At 42.4% G+C, this 15,357-nt stretch overlaps 1 protein-coding gene across 2 annotated transcripts in view; it reads left to right on the top strand.

Moving 5' to 3' along the window:
• C1H2orf76 (chromosome 1 C2orf76 homolog) overlaps positions 1–15,357 on the top strand; it is an 85,586-nt gene that overhangs the window by 8,834 nt on the left and 61,395 nt on the right. The gene's annotated exons all lie outside the window — the stretch shown is intronic.

Genomic DNA, 15,357 nt, shown 5'->3' on the forward strand with positions numbered 1-15,357 from the left:
GGCTTTGTTCAAGCTTTTTTTTTTTTTTTTTCCTGCACCTGTTCATGTTTCTGGGTTGCTGACTTCTTCAGCTCCGTGTCTGAGACATATGAAAATCCAGGGACCTCTCCACCATGTTGTTCCTCAGGTCTATAGGTCCCTGGCCAGTCTGCCGCCCTCCCTCCACTTTTTTGATCCTCTTATGTTTGTTCTATAGATAGTGTCCAGGATTTTTAGTTGTACTTTAGCTGGAAGCATAGGGAAAAGTACATCTACTCCATCTTCCCAGAAGCAGATGTATAGAACAGTACCACTTAAAATTCATTAGTATTATTTTCTCTGTGAATTACACTAGATTCTGAATTTGTAAGCTAAGTTGTGGCTATTAAAGTTGAATAAAGACTCATCGTTCTCCATTCTTTTCAGGAGAGCATTAGTTCTGTTTTGGCTATGTGAAAGCTGTTACATGTGGTTAAGCTTAAAACTTACCAAATTCAATAGCAGGATATTTTTCTTCTGAAGAAGCCAAGTGGTAGGGGAATATAGCCAATATTTTATAATAACTATAAATGGAGTATAACCTTTAAAAAATGTTGTATACCTGTAACTTATATAATATTGTATAGCAACTATACTTCAATGAAAAAAAAAAGCCATCTGGTCAGATACTTATTGGTTTGCCATTAAAAGTGAGTTTCAGTAAGGCCAAATTCAACTTTAGCTAGTGCTTGTATAATGTACATTTAAAAATATTACCTTAGAAACAGTTTATTTTAAAAAACATCCTTCCTGGGATGAGTGATACAAAAAGTAAGTTTTGAATTTATCTTAACAGTACTTTCTGATTAAGTGTGAAAGTACTGGGAATGTTGCTCCAGTGAAACTGGTTGTTCTCTATTAGAGTCTGCCAAATACATTATTTGTGTGATATAATAGGTAGCTCTTGATGGAAGTCACAAGACGTTATGTTCTGGTCTTGGCTGTGCTACTGAATTAGCAGCATTATTCTTGACTCACACATCCTTTGTTTCCTCATCTGTAAAATGGGGACAATTGGACCTGCTTTGCTGATAGGTAGTTGAGGATTATTAATGATGTTTCTAAAGCATTTAGCACAATGTTTGACACATGCTGAGTAGCTATTATTATCATCATTAATGCCGTTTGTTAAAGCAGAAACCTTGAAGCAAATTCATAACAAAATTAGAGATTAAATAACTTGCTCCTATCCTCATTATTAGGTCATAGAGTTGAGACTGAGGGGTCTGTGGCTTTTCTTCATTGACTCCATTATAAGTTTTCAGGAACTGTTTGCATTACCATTTAATATGGATTGGTGTAAAAACAGTTACATGATTTTTTTTTTTTTGGCCTGGTTGAGTTGGGTTCCTGGACCCAATTCCAATGTGTGTGTGTGTGGAGGCTTCCCCACATCAACAATCAATTCTTGGTTGCTAGCAGGTATACAGAAGTTCAACTCAATTCTGACACTGTCTGCCCAGAGATAGAATCAGATTCCATAGACAAAGGGCTCAGTCCCACAAGACCTCCCTCCACTTCAGAGGCCAGTCACAAGTTGTTACCTGTGCTTTTGACCAGCTACAGATTGGAGGTTCTGATGATCCCTCCAATTCAGGATGCCCGTTGCAAGTCCAGGTTGTAACCTATACTTCGGATCAACTGGCTGTAAATCAGAGGTTCCCACGACTCCCTCTTGGGGTTCAATTAGTTTGTTAGAAGGGCTCCCAGAACTTCGGGAAACCTGTTTACTTACTAGATTACTGATTTATTATAAAAGGATATAAATCAACAGCCAAATGAGATACGAAGGTCAAGGTCCTGAACAAAGGGGCTTCTGTCCTCATGGTGGATGGGGCCAAGCATAGGGGCATGTGGAAGTGTTCTGGTTCCCCAATGTGGAAGCTCTCTGAAAAGGTCCAACAAGCTGTCCTTTTGGGTTTTTTATGGAGGCTTTGTTACATAGTCATGATTGACTAAGTCACTGGCCAATGGTGATTGACTCAACTTCCAGCAGGGGGTGGGACTGAAAGTTGGTTCTCCTGACAACTAGCCCCCACCTTTGGGTGGGATCCCGAAAGTCACCTTCCCTGAAGTGTTTTCAGGAACTGAGGACAAGAGACCAAATATCATCCCATTATTCAGGAAATTCCAGGAGTTTTGGGAGCTGTGAGCCAGGAACTGTGGATGAAGACCAAATATGTATTTTTCCTACAAATCACAATAATGCAGTTGTAGTGAGGCTTCACTGTAACTCTAGTTCATGTTTTAATTAGGTTACTTTTGAAAATGAAAGTTTTAGTTTCAGCGAACGTAATGTTAAAACAGTCACTTATGCCCCTTTACCCACCACCTCCCTCTGTAAGAACACCTTTCCCTTCTATATATGTCTTTGCAATTTGGCATTTGTATTAGTCTCTTGGGGTTGCTATAACAAAGTATCACAAATTGGGTGGCTTAAGACAATAGATATTTATTGTCCCGGAGTTCTGGAGGCTAGAAGTCCAAAATCAGTGAGCAGGGTTGATGCCTTCTGAGCGCTGTGAGGGTGAATCCATGCCTCTCTCTTAGCTTCCCGTAGCCCCAGGCATTCCTTGGCTTGTAGATACATCACTTCAGTCCACCATCTTTGCATGGTGTTCTCCTGTGTGTCTGTCTTCACAAGGCCCTCTTCTTTCATAAGGACACTGGTCATATTGGATATGAGGCCCAGCCTACTCCAGTATGACCTCACCTTAACGAGTTATGTCTTCAACAACTGTATTTACAAATAAGGTCACATTCTGAGGTCCTGGGTGGGAGTTAGGACTTCAACATGTTTTTTTAGGGGGGACACAGTACAACCCGCAACAGCATTCATCTAAAAATCAGAAATAAGCGAGTTGGTACTAAAAACACAGCCCTTTTCCTCATGCATTATTGTCTCACAGTGGGGGGAAAACTGAGAGCAAAGGAGGAATAAGTGGGGCTGAGTCAGTTAAGAAAGGTCCTTCTGATGAGGTGACATTTACATTGGGAACAGAAGGCTAGGGAGGATCCAGGAAAGCAAGAATGTTTCAGGCTAGGGAGCAACCTGTGGAAAGACCAGAAATAGCTCGATGTATTGGAAGAAATGAAAGAGGGGCCAGTGTCACTGTTGTGTGGTGGCCCAGGGGGAGATGGGGTCTGGGGCCAAATCATGCAGGGACTTGCTGGCCATGATGATGAGTTCACTTCTTTACTTTAGGGGTTCTGGGGAGCCTTTGGAGAATTTTAAGCAGGGGAGACATACTCAGATTTACATATTTAGAAGATCACTCCCGCTGCTATATGCCACATGGATTGAGGGGACCACACTGGTGGTGGGAAGACCAATTGGGAAGCTTTTCTATTTTTCCAATAGAGACAAAGACAGTGGAGGCTTGGACTAGTGTAGCAGTAATGGAGATGGAGAGAAATGGGGAAATTCAAGGTACGTTTTGGGGAAAGAGCTGAGAAGATTTGCTGATGGGTTAGCTAGAGAGTAGGGAAAGGAGGAATCCTTTGCTGATGGCTTGAGTAACTCAATGGATGATTGTATAATCGACTGAGATGGGGAAATCAGGGTTGGGGGTAGGTGTCAGATTTAAACTGCCAAGTTCAGTTTGGGGTATGTGAAATGTTAAATGCCTGGTGATATCTAAGTAGAGAAGTTAAGTAGCCAACCCAGTTTTGACCTGAGGGCTGGAAATGTGTTTGAGAGAGTTGTCAGAGGAGCACTAACATTTCAAGTTCTTAAAGAGGAGAGGAGCCTGGAAGCGATCTAGGAAAGGAGCAGTGCAGAAAGAGACAGCTGGAGAAAGTGGTGTCGCAGAGGCAGAGAAGGGTGAGCAAGTTCTTCAGCCGTGCTGAGCGCTTCTGAGAAGTTGAGTGTGATCTTCCTTCACTGACATCAGAGTGCTACGAAGATAAGGACAGAGATGTGTTCATTGGATCTGACCTCGTGCTGTTTTAGCTGAGGGGTGAATGCAAAGTCTCGTTTAGAATGGATTGAAGGGAGAATGGGAGAGGTGGGGAATTGGATCAGGTATGTGTAGGCAGCTCTGTTATTCTGGAGAGCAAACACACTGGCCCTGTGCTGGGGGCAGACACTGTCCTCCAAGGCTGTAGGCTATACAGACATCCTGGGAAAAGATAGCCCAGAACAAAGGCCACTAGTGCCTCTGCTTATAAGATACGCAGAAACTCTGAGACTCATGGAAAATTGTCTTCCACTAAGAGCCACTCCTCATTTCTACACCATATTCTGCTGAATTTTCCTATGGGTGTGCCACTTTCTCAGCCACTCTGGTTAATCTGACTGACGGGCTGGGACTGAGTCAATTCCATTCGTCTCAGACAGCATTTAATTAGGGCTACTCTCAGTAAGACTCCAAGCAGCAGGACTAGGCCAACCTGCAGAATTGACTTTAGCCATGCCCCCAGGGTCCTGAACAAATCTCAGAAACCATCCTTGGGCCTTAGAAAACGAGGGACCTTTCTCTAAGTTTCTATATTGACCTTCCCACTTGGTCTGAGGCATCAATCCAGGTGCAGCAGCTTGTGCTAGCCTTGGCACAGACCACCCTGGGCAAAAGGCAGAAGTTTAGAGTCTGCCATCCATAATGACACTGGCAGTGAGGGCGAGGTGGTGTTACTTATCACTTTAGCTAAAGCTGGGGACAGATTTCATACCACCTTTTCTAATTGGATGACTCATTGTGGGGAAAACTGCCCATAGGGTGCACTTAACCCTCCCGGAAGCTTTCCTGAGTAACCAAGGGCTGTTTTGGAGAGATTGCCATCATTGATCTAGTCGTTGGTCATGTGAGAGCTTACTCATGGTGTTTTCTGAAACACCTGCAGGTCTAAGATGCAAATAACAGTATTGTGGGGAGAGAGGCAAGTTAATACTGGAGGCCCCCCTCACCACACACACACAGACACAAAATCACAGGCCTGGAGGTGCTGGTGTGACCCTGGAAAGAAATTTCTTTACAATTTACAGTTGGGACCCACATGGTTCAGAGCACACAGGTTGTTAGGGCCTCCAGTGTGACCCTTAGCCTGATAGAAGGCATTGGGATTTTCACTTGGGTTCACATTATTGCATTTAAACCTTGTTTTTGGAGGGACTGCCTGAGGGCAGGCAGGCAGTCTGTCTTGTTTGACTAGGCTGCCAGCTGAGTGTCATTTGTCTGTAACATGGCATGCTGAGCAGTGGCTGTGGGAATGGGGTGGAGAAGACATCTGGAAGTGTTGATAGGTGTTTTGTATGAGAGGTACAGGAGCTGGGACAGATGTTCTGATACACTTGTTGGTAATGGTTTTCATTGTGGTCAGAGCCATCTGTCAGGGGTGGCAAATTCAGGAGTCAGTTAAATTTAAGGTGCTTATACCAGTTCGGGGGAACCTTGTCAGGGTGTTCTGCTTCATGAGAAGTGCTCCGGGGCAATTCTGAAAGATAAAAGATAGTTAATGAATGATCCTTCCCACCCCTATCTCCTGGGGCACAAGTTGTTCTCTCCCTAGGTGGTGAGGTTATTTCCCTCCCTCCACCTCCACAAAAATGTGTGTGTCCCATTCCAGAAGCTATAACTTCACCTTTTTTCTAATCAACTCCTATTCCCTGAAGGGAGCTTTTATAAAACTTACAGAGACCCACTAGGTCCCCCACTCTGGCCTGAAGTGTACTCCACCGATATGATCTAGATCATTGTCAGTCCAACAAGAGAATCCAGGAAGCTGAACCAGAGTTATGTTCAAATCCCCTAAGCCCGCTTTTGGCCACCTTGCCACATGGAAGATGTACCAGTCAGGCTGGCTGGGGTACCTGAAGGGGAAAGAAAGAAGCATTATGCACAGGAACGGTCTGGGTGGAATCCCAGGATTTCACACTGGTCTCTATAGCTGCCCCTCTCCCCTCTTCCTCTTTGTCCTGATCATCTCCCAGGAAACAGCAGAGAGAGGATGATCCCTTTCTGTGGGTAGCTGTGTTCAGTGAACAAACTGCCATTCTAAGGTGTGTGTTCCAGGAGGAGATGAGGGAGGTAGAGTGAGAATTCTTTTTTAGTTGATTTTTTAGACGGCGGTTTCAGTGCTTAACAGTACCAAGTAGCTGTGGATGTTAGGGAGGTTTGGGAGGTCTACTGTGTTGGGAAGAAAGAAATTTTCCTCTACTCCTCTGAGGATTGTTTCCACAATTCACAGCCCTTAAGAGAAGTGTCTTTAATCTGCCCCTCTGTGGTTTTCTAAGAGGTAGATCAAATAGCTGGGCCTTTGGCAACAGCTCAAGAGTAAGTAAAACATAAGATTCATCTATGGGAATATTAGCCAGAGCTATGGGAACAGCCTTCAGTTCTGCCACTGAGCAGAGTGAACATGTCTGGTTTTGGTTTTTCACAGCTGGAGCTCGGCTGAACAGTCACAGTAGGCCAGTGGACACTGCTGGGTTTCAGCTTAGCCAAACCATCTGTGAACTAGGCCCAGGCATTTAGGGGAACCTTGCTGTGAACAGAGAGTCCTGTTGAGTCAGTAACTTTGCTTCAGGTGGTAGAGTGAAGAAGAAAGTTTTCCCCAAAGGGAAAGCTGCCACTTTTCCAAATCAAACTGATATGCACATAGGGCTCAACTTGCTAAGTTGTTAAACATATCATTTCCATTTGATAAGGGAACCTGTTTGGTTCTTCCCATCTTATTAGTCATTGAGCTGGAGTTGACTCACTCCTGAATGGGAATGTTAGGCTGAAGAATCGCAAGCTGTGTCAGGGAGGTGAGGAGCCCAGGACCAAAAGGGGCCTCTGGGTGGAGGCTGACTTCCCTTTGCTAGAGGCTCCAGCTTGCAAAATCATCAGCCACAGTGACTGGTACCTCAAAGGGGTCGTCGGATTGTAGGTCCCACAGGTAGAGATGTACCGCAGCTTGCTAGACCACTTTCAATGCAGCTGCTTGGTTTGGGCGCCACTCAGGATGCTGCCTTGTAGGTTAAAAGACCAAGTAGAGTGTCCAAGTGAGGACTTCATCAGTCAGGGCTCAACTGGAGAAGCAGCAGAACCAGTAGAAGACAAAATACAGAACACACACACACACACCACACACACATCACACACATACCACACACATACCACACACATACCACACACATACCACACACACATCACACACATACCACACACACATCACACACACACATATCACACACATACCACACACACATCACACACACATACCACACACACATCACACACATACCACACACATACCACACACATACCACACACACATCACACACATACCACACACACATACCACACACACATCACACACACATCACACGAGGAGCTGGCTTACTCCATGCTGGGGACTGGCTAAGTAGGTTAGACATTCAGAGGCCGGTAGTCAGGAAGGGCCCATGAGGAGCAGACACCAGCTGAGGCTCATGGTCTCAAGCAGCGCTCAGGAGGGAGGACCCAGGGGAAGGGAGAGCAAGTGCAGACCCCGCTGTGACTTGGAGTCTCTGAGCTCAGGGACGCCTAAGTCCTCCTAAAGGGCTTCTAACAGATTAAGTCAGGCCCGCCCAGGAGAATCTCCCTTTTGATTAATTTAAGGTCAGCTGATTATGGACTTTAATTACATCTACAAAATGTGTGTGCTACAAAGTACATACAAAATATGCTTCTTCCTCTAACATTCGGGAGAAAATATCCCCTGTTGCTCACAGTAACCAGAAGCATGCCAGAAAGGGCATTCTGGGGACTCTAGCTCAGCCTGGCCACACTGACACGTCACAGAGCCGCCCCAGGCACACACCGTCTCCAGTCCCCAGAGAGGCCAGCAAGGTGCTGGCGTTCTTTTTTGGTGGCAGGAGGCTGAGAAGACAGCTGTTGTTCTTTGATGGCCAAAGGGATTGGGCATTATGAATCCACCCACATAATCCCAAGAGACTTTACTTGTTGAGTAGAGCCCTGGATTTAGCTGGTGGAGGTGTGATAACAGCACAGGACCATTGAGAGTGAGGTTTCTGACTTGCCAACCAACAGAACATTTTTTATATATTGAAAACTTTGAACATCAGTGGGTAGGGCAATCGTATGACGTCCCAACCCACCCACTGATGACAAACAGCAGGGGTGCTTCTCCCACTAGCATTTCTCTACCTATAGCTCTTCCTGATGGGGGAGAATCTCCTTTGGCACTGTAGACAGGGAAGTATAAGGATATATATGCATCATTTGTACAATCAGATGTAGAAACAACAACAGTACTTTGAATTGGCCTGAAGCATCCCATCTACTTCCTCATGTTAGTTTCCTTTCCCCGCTGTGAATCCTGTCCAGATCCCGCTAGCTGAATCTGAGTACCTCCTCCTGCACAGGGCCAGGTAGGACAGTGACGTGGGTGCCTGTATCCACAGAGCCATAAACATTTGAGTCCCTCCTTTCCCTGAAGTTCCTCAGTATGCTTGGGTGCATAAGGCCTTCAGTCTCTCTTGGGGACAGAGAGACCTCAGGCCACCCCTAATGCTCCTCCTTAAAGCAGATGTCAGGGTAGGGGGCAAGGGGAGGGATCAGGGTTACAGAGGGTTACTGGAGCTCTGTGCCAGTTAGCAGGGCACACATATGTTTAGTTTCATACGACCCGGTGGCTATTCATGGCTCAACTTAATGAATTTTTCAGTTACCCAAAAGCTCTAGATCCCCATTGATGACATAATTTGTTTCAGCTCTGGGGACTCTACGTAACAGCTGTAGCCTCATTGCCTCTCATCTGGGGCCGCAGGGCTTGCGCCTCATTGCCATGGTTGCATCCCTTCCCCTCCCACCCCAAGGAGAGTGATCAACAACCAAAGGACCGTTGGGCAGTTTGTTTCAATCCTACCTTTTGCTGCTCATCCTCTAAAGGTTAATTAACCCTTACAACCCCACACCCACCACTTGGACAAGAACATTTGCTTCTGGATCCCAGGGAATCTTCTTATATGCCCTAAACCCATGGGACCTTTGTCTTTTCTGTTCCAGAAAGCCATGTTTCTGCCAGCATCCCATCCTTGTCACACACTGTCAAGAACTGTGAAGAGTCTTGAGATTTTATCCTACTCGGAAGCTGACAGATCAGCCTGTCACAGTTTACTGGTCGCTGGCAGAAGACATGGAACTCCAGGGTCTGAGACAAAGGACTGTATTACAGCACAGCCAATAGCATGAGCTCCCTGTTTGTGTCATTTCCTCTTGCCCCGTGAGTCCACAGCTGTAGAACCCTGAGTTTAGCTAATACAAATATTTTATAAAGAACTGCAAGCAGGGACTCCCCTGGTGGCCCAGTGGTTAAGACTCCGCGCTCCCATTGCAGGGGGCACGGGTTCGATCCCTGCTCGGGGAACTAAGATCCCGCATGCCACATGGTGCAGTCAGTAAATAAATAAATAAAGGTACTATCGAAAAGATAACATAGCAGCACTTTAAAAAAAAAAAACAACTGCAAGCGAACCTGCCCAAATCTAGCCCAGAGAGAGACGTTATTTTTATTACAGTGGACAACAAACCAACCTGCCCTCTATTCTGGAGGGAGAGAATATCTCTGTTTTCCTGGGTTGTTTGCTATACACACATCCTTGAAAAGATATCTGAGAGCTAGAGCAGCCAGCGCCTCTGCTGGCAAGACGTGCAGAAGCGTGAGAGCTTCTATACTCTATAAATGTACTATACTCTATAAATATAGTATAGCTTCTATACTCTATAAATGTACTATACTCTATAAATATAGTATAGCTTCTATACTCTATAAATGTACTATACTCTATAAATATAGTATAGCTTCTATACTCTATAAATGTACTATACTCTATAAATATAGTATAGCTTCTATACTCTATAAATGTACTATACTCTATAAATATAGTATAGCTTCTATACTCTATAAATGTACTATACTCTATAAATATAGTATACTATATATACTCCTCTATAAATGTATAGTTTAATTTCTTAAAAATTATGCTTTTGAAAATTTTTATAGCACATTTCTGTTAACTTTTTTCTTTTTATTATAATGACAAGCTTTTGGTATTTCATTGTTACCAAGATCTATTTTTAGAATAAAATTTTGTTTTCCATTTAAAAGTTAAAAAAAAAATTATGCTTTTGAAGTAGGCCAGAATAGATTAAAATGGAATTAACATTTTAGGCATAGTCTTAAATGTGACTTGATTATAATGTGTCATTCTTATGAACTTTAGTTAAATTGGAATTTTATATAAAGTTGCTAATTTGCCAAGGTTGTATTCTCTTTAAAAGGTGAACATTTCTCATTCACCTACTTAGCGGTGCGCTAGGTGCTCAGTATTTTTAAGAAGAGTAATAAAGAGAATGTAGGTTTTTTCCCTCTCTCTCTCTGGAGGTTTTTTCCCTCTCCCTTAAACAACTTTTTAAGGGGTAAAATGACATACTTGGATGATATTTAGTAGCACATATGTTTATTTACTCCAAAATGATTGTCAGAATCATTTACATATTGAGTAATGATGAATCTTAGCAGAACTCTTCTTTTTCCTTCTTTTATACCTGATCATCTATGCCAGTTTAGTTTCCTCATGTAAAAGAACAATAAACTGTATTTCTTATCTTCTTTCTATTGATTTGTTTCAAAAGGAAGGCAAATAGACTCTTCGCCCTGTAATATTAGTTCCTAAATCTAGAGGAAAATTAAGCATTTAGTGTGAGTAATATACATATATATTTTTGTATGTGGTTAGAACGTTAGTTTTTTTAAAGTCGTACCTTTTTCATATGGGTAAGACAAGGTATAAAGCAAACTTCATATATGACAAATTTGATTTTACAATACTTAAATTTAGGGAGTAGATATAACTTTACAAAATATTGTAGTTTTTCAAAATGATTCACCTTAGGAGTCTGTTAATTTTCAAGTCGCATACACCCCTTCTCCTGCCTGTTGTGGAAAGGAAAGTCAGCCAGTGCACTCTTTTGTCTGGTGGTTGTAAAATCTTCTCCATGCTAACTGCCCAAGTGCTGAGTGCTTTTCTACACTTAAAGCTTCTAACTCTTAAGGACATTTTGGATTCTCTTCCATTCTCTTACAGAAGGGTCAAGAGCATGCTTTCTTCAAATACTGGAAAGCACTTTTTTTTCTTTTTTCTTTTTGGTAATACAGCCAGTCCTCATTATTCACAGATTGTGTATTTGTGAATTAGCCTACTCACTAAAATTTACTTGTGAGTAAAAGCAATACTCAGGCACTTTCTTGGTCATTCCCCGATGCGCATTCCCCAGTGACACATTTGAATCAACAAAATTCACGTTACCAGCTGAGGTCAAACCAGTCAACTTGCTGCCGTCTTGTTTCAGCTCATACTGTAAACAGTTGTCTGCATTGTGCTTTATTTAATGCCATGCTTTTCACATTTTTATGCTTGTTGTTGGTGATGTCGCTGTTTAAAATGGCCCCCAAACGTAGTGCCATCTAGTGTTCTAAGTGCAAGAGGGCTGTGTGTGCCTTACAGAGAAAATCTGTGCATTAGGTAAGCTTTGTTCAGACATGACTTGTAATACTGTTGGCTGTGAGTTCAACGTTCATGAATCAACAATATATGTCAAATAAGGTGTCTTTAAACAGAAATGCACATAAAACAAGGTTATGTATTTATTGGCTGATGAAAGTGTTGTGGCTAGAGGAACCAGAGGCTCCCCAGAACCTGGCCCTGTATTTCCCTAGGAGCAGTGGTTCGGTATTCACGAATTCAGTGTTCACGAACACTTTACAGACATTATCCACTGCGAGTAACCAGAATTGGCTGTAGTTACTTTTTTTTTTTTTTTTTTTTTTTTAGCTGAGAGAGGTCATCAGTCGAGTATTTTAGGCATTTGCATGTTTTGTGCTTATCATAATGCTGGGCTCTGAGCTTTTTGTTCACCTCAGGAGCCACCCCCCACCAAGCTGGTTTACATCTCTTTAGCTCAGAACTTTGCCTCGGGGAGAGGAGCCAGCTTCGGAATGAGAGCTGTTAGGCTGTTAGGGAACCTGGCTTGCAGCTTGTCTTGACTTTCCCTGACCATTCCATGCTGAATTTCCACCTTCCCTGTTCAGGCTGCTGGATCCTGGGCCATAAAAAGCAGCTTCAACCTGACCCGTAAGGCTGGTCCAGGAGGGGAGGGTGCTGGACTACATCCATTCTTGGCTCTGATGATGCAGTGGTTACCTGTCAGGGACGTGGGAGCTCCATGTGAGGTCATTCCTGCATGGGTTTTGTGTTTGCTTTGTTTGTTTGTTTTTAAGAGTTTTGCTTTGCTTTGGATATGGGTTTTTCTTCATTATCCCAAACCAGCTGGGTAAGGTACCAGCCAGAACAGGTTTTTTTAGGCAGGGAAGTTTAAATACCTTCCTAAGCCCTAGGCACTGTTACTTTTCAGATCCCCACCCTACGTTGTAAAAAATGGACCTATATCCTGTATTAAATCTAACATATATAAGTCAAGTTGAGTTGCTGTTGAAATGTTACGTGTTGTAGGTAGTTACTTAAATGTTAATTTTGATTTTTAAAGATTTTCATATTCTGGAGCAATAAGGTTTTTCTTCAGGTCTCAAACATTTTCATGGCCCTGGAAGAGCTCATAGACCCTGGATACTATGTCTGTAGTGCAGGACTGATGTGTCAGGAGGAATTCTGGCGTTCCTCAGCCCTGCAGTTATCCAGACATTGATGGGGGCTCTGCTGTGCCTCATGACGCACACGTTGCTGGGTTTACAAAAATAAACCATGAACAGATGACTGCAGTATGACAGTCAGGTGATGTGGGAGGTCAGAGGGGTCTTACGCTGAGCTGGGGCATAGGAGGAGCTGACTGATGCTGTCCTGGGGCAGGTGGTCCCGGGCCGGGTTTCAGGGGCTGCCTGCCTGTGTGGTGAGGTGAAGAGGCGAGGGGCACAGGGAGTCTGGGGAGAAGCTGGGGGTGGAAAGGTGTGGAGGAGGCTTGGAACAGCCTGGTACGTGTGGAAATCATGGGCAGTTGTTGCTGCCGGCGTGACATGTGCAAAGTGGGCTGTGGTGGGGACGAATACCATCCGAGGGGTAGGGAGGGGCTGAGTGTGGAAGGCCTTTCATGCACCTCGGACAGGTGTAGACTTATCCTGGGCATGTGACCTGCTCCTAGTGCCCCTCACTGCTCAATACTTTCCGGATTTAGTTGGCGTCCCTCAATACGTATCAGTAGTATAACTAAGTTTCCGACCCTCTCTGTTCTGTACAGTGTTTGATAAGTTCTGTTTTGTTTGCTTTGTTCAGTTAGCTCTTTTTTCTTAAAGGGAGTAGAAATACTTTAGCTTTAAAAATAACTTTTTGTTGCTGTATACCACATACATCAGAAAAGTGCAAATGTAAGTATACAGGGAAATTAGCCTAATTCCAAAACACATAATCATTATTAAAACATCAAGCAATATTAAAGATATATAAACCAAGTAACAGGCAAGAGCTAATATTCACTAATATGTCATAGCCATCTTTTAAAGTTAATATCCCTGGATCCATTTCACCCTTTAATGTCTGCAGGGGATTTTATTTTATGGCGTGACATAGTTACTTAACTAGGTCTTCATTGATGAACATTTAGATGGATTCTAATTTTTATAAACTATTAGAAACACATCAATGAAAAAATCTTCCTTGAATGTACATGTTTGTGCACTTATCTTCTCTTAAATCAGTAAAGTGATTTTACTATGAAAAATTTTAAGCATATAAAAAAAAAATTGAAAAAAAAAAAAAAGAAAAAAAAATTGAGTAGTATGATAAGGTCCCACATACACCCAGCTTCAGCAGTTACCAATGTTCTACAATTTTTTTAATAATCTACACATCCATAATTGTTTTCCCTCTGTCAGAGTATTTGAAAGCAAGTACCAGTCATAATACCATTTCACCTATATACCTCAGTCTTTTAAGTTAAAGACTCAGAAGCATAATAATATTAAATAAACAGAGTTGATATTAATTCCTAATATCATCTAATATTATGCAAATAAGGATCCGTGCAAGGTCTAAACATTGGTTGATATATCTCTTTTAAGTCTCTTGGTTTATAACCTTCCTCTCCTTCTATATATCTCATGCTAATTATTTGTTGAAGAAAACAAGTCATTTATTCAGTAGAATTTTCCACAGTCTGAACTTGGCTGATGACCTCCTTATGGTGTCATTTAACTTGTTCTTCCAGACACCATCATAGCCCATAAACCAGGAGTTACATCCGGAGGCTTGATTCATTCGTTAAGTTTGATTACTAAGTTCAAGTGTTGTCAGCCCCTGCAGTATTCATTCTAAAGTTTCCCATCAGTCTTTTACCTAATGGTTTTGACACCCCTTTATGATCATTGCCTACATTCATTATTTCATTAGGGTTTTCAAAATGATGGCTTTTAGCAACTTTTGAGATAATTGTAGATTCACATGCAGTTGTAAGAAAGAATACAGAGTGATCCTGTATGCCCTTCATCCAGTTTTCCCCAAGGGTAACGTCCTGCTTCAGTGTAGTCTAGTATCACATCCAGGGAATTGATGTTGATACAATCCATGGACCATATTTAGATTTCACTGGTTTTACATTTTCTTATGTATGCATGTATGCACGTGCATGTGCATTTAGTTTTATGCAGTTTTATCACATGTGTAGATAAATGTGGATAACACCATGGTCAGGAATCCGTTCCATCACAAGGATCTCTCATGCTACCCATTTATAGCCACAGCCACCTCCTTGCCTCCCCGCTGACCTCCGGAACACTGTTCTCCGTTTCTATAATTTTGTCATTACAAGAATGACATACAAATGGGACTACGCAGTATGTAATGTTCTGAGGTTGGTTTTTATTTTTTTCAGTTTAAATTCTCTTAAGATCCATCAAAATTGTTACGTGTATCAACAGTTTATTCCATTACTCAGTGTTTCATGATATGAATATACCACAGTTGGTTTAACCATTCACATGTTGAAGGACATTTGGGTTTCCAGTTTTGGGGTATTACACGTGAATATGCTATGAGCATTCATGTATAGGTTTTTGTGTGAACATAAGTTTTCATTTCTCTGGCATAAATACTCAAGAGTGTATTTGCTAGGTCTGTGATAAGCACATGTTTAGTTATGTAAGAAACTGCCATTCTTTTCCAGAGTGGCTATACGGTTTTGCATTCCCATCAGCAATGAATGAAAGATCTAGTTTCCCTGCACCCTCACCAACATTTGATGTTATCACTGTTTTGTTTTAGCCATTTTGATAAATATGTAAATCATGATTTTTAAATTCTATCATTCCTTCAGTGCTTTTTAGCTGTAATTCTTCTATAAAGAA

This window comes from Eubalaena glacialis, chromosome 1 (assembly GCF_028564815.1).
Source record: "Eubalaena glacialis isolate mEubGla1 chromosome 1, mEubGla1.1.hap2.+ XY, whole genome shotgun sequence".
Lineage (NCBI taxonomy): Eukaryota > Metazoa > Chordata > Mammalia > Artiodactyla > Balaenidae > Eubalaena > Eubalaena glacialis.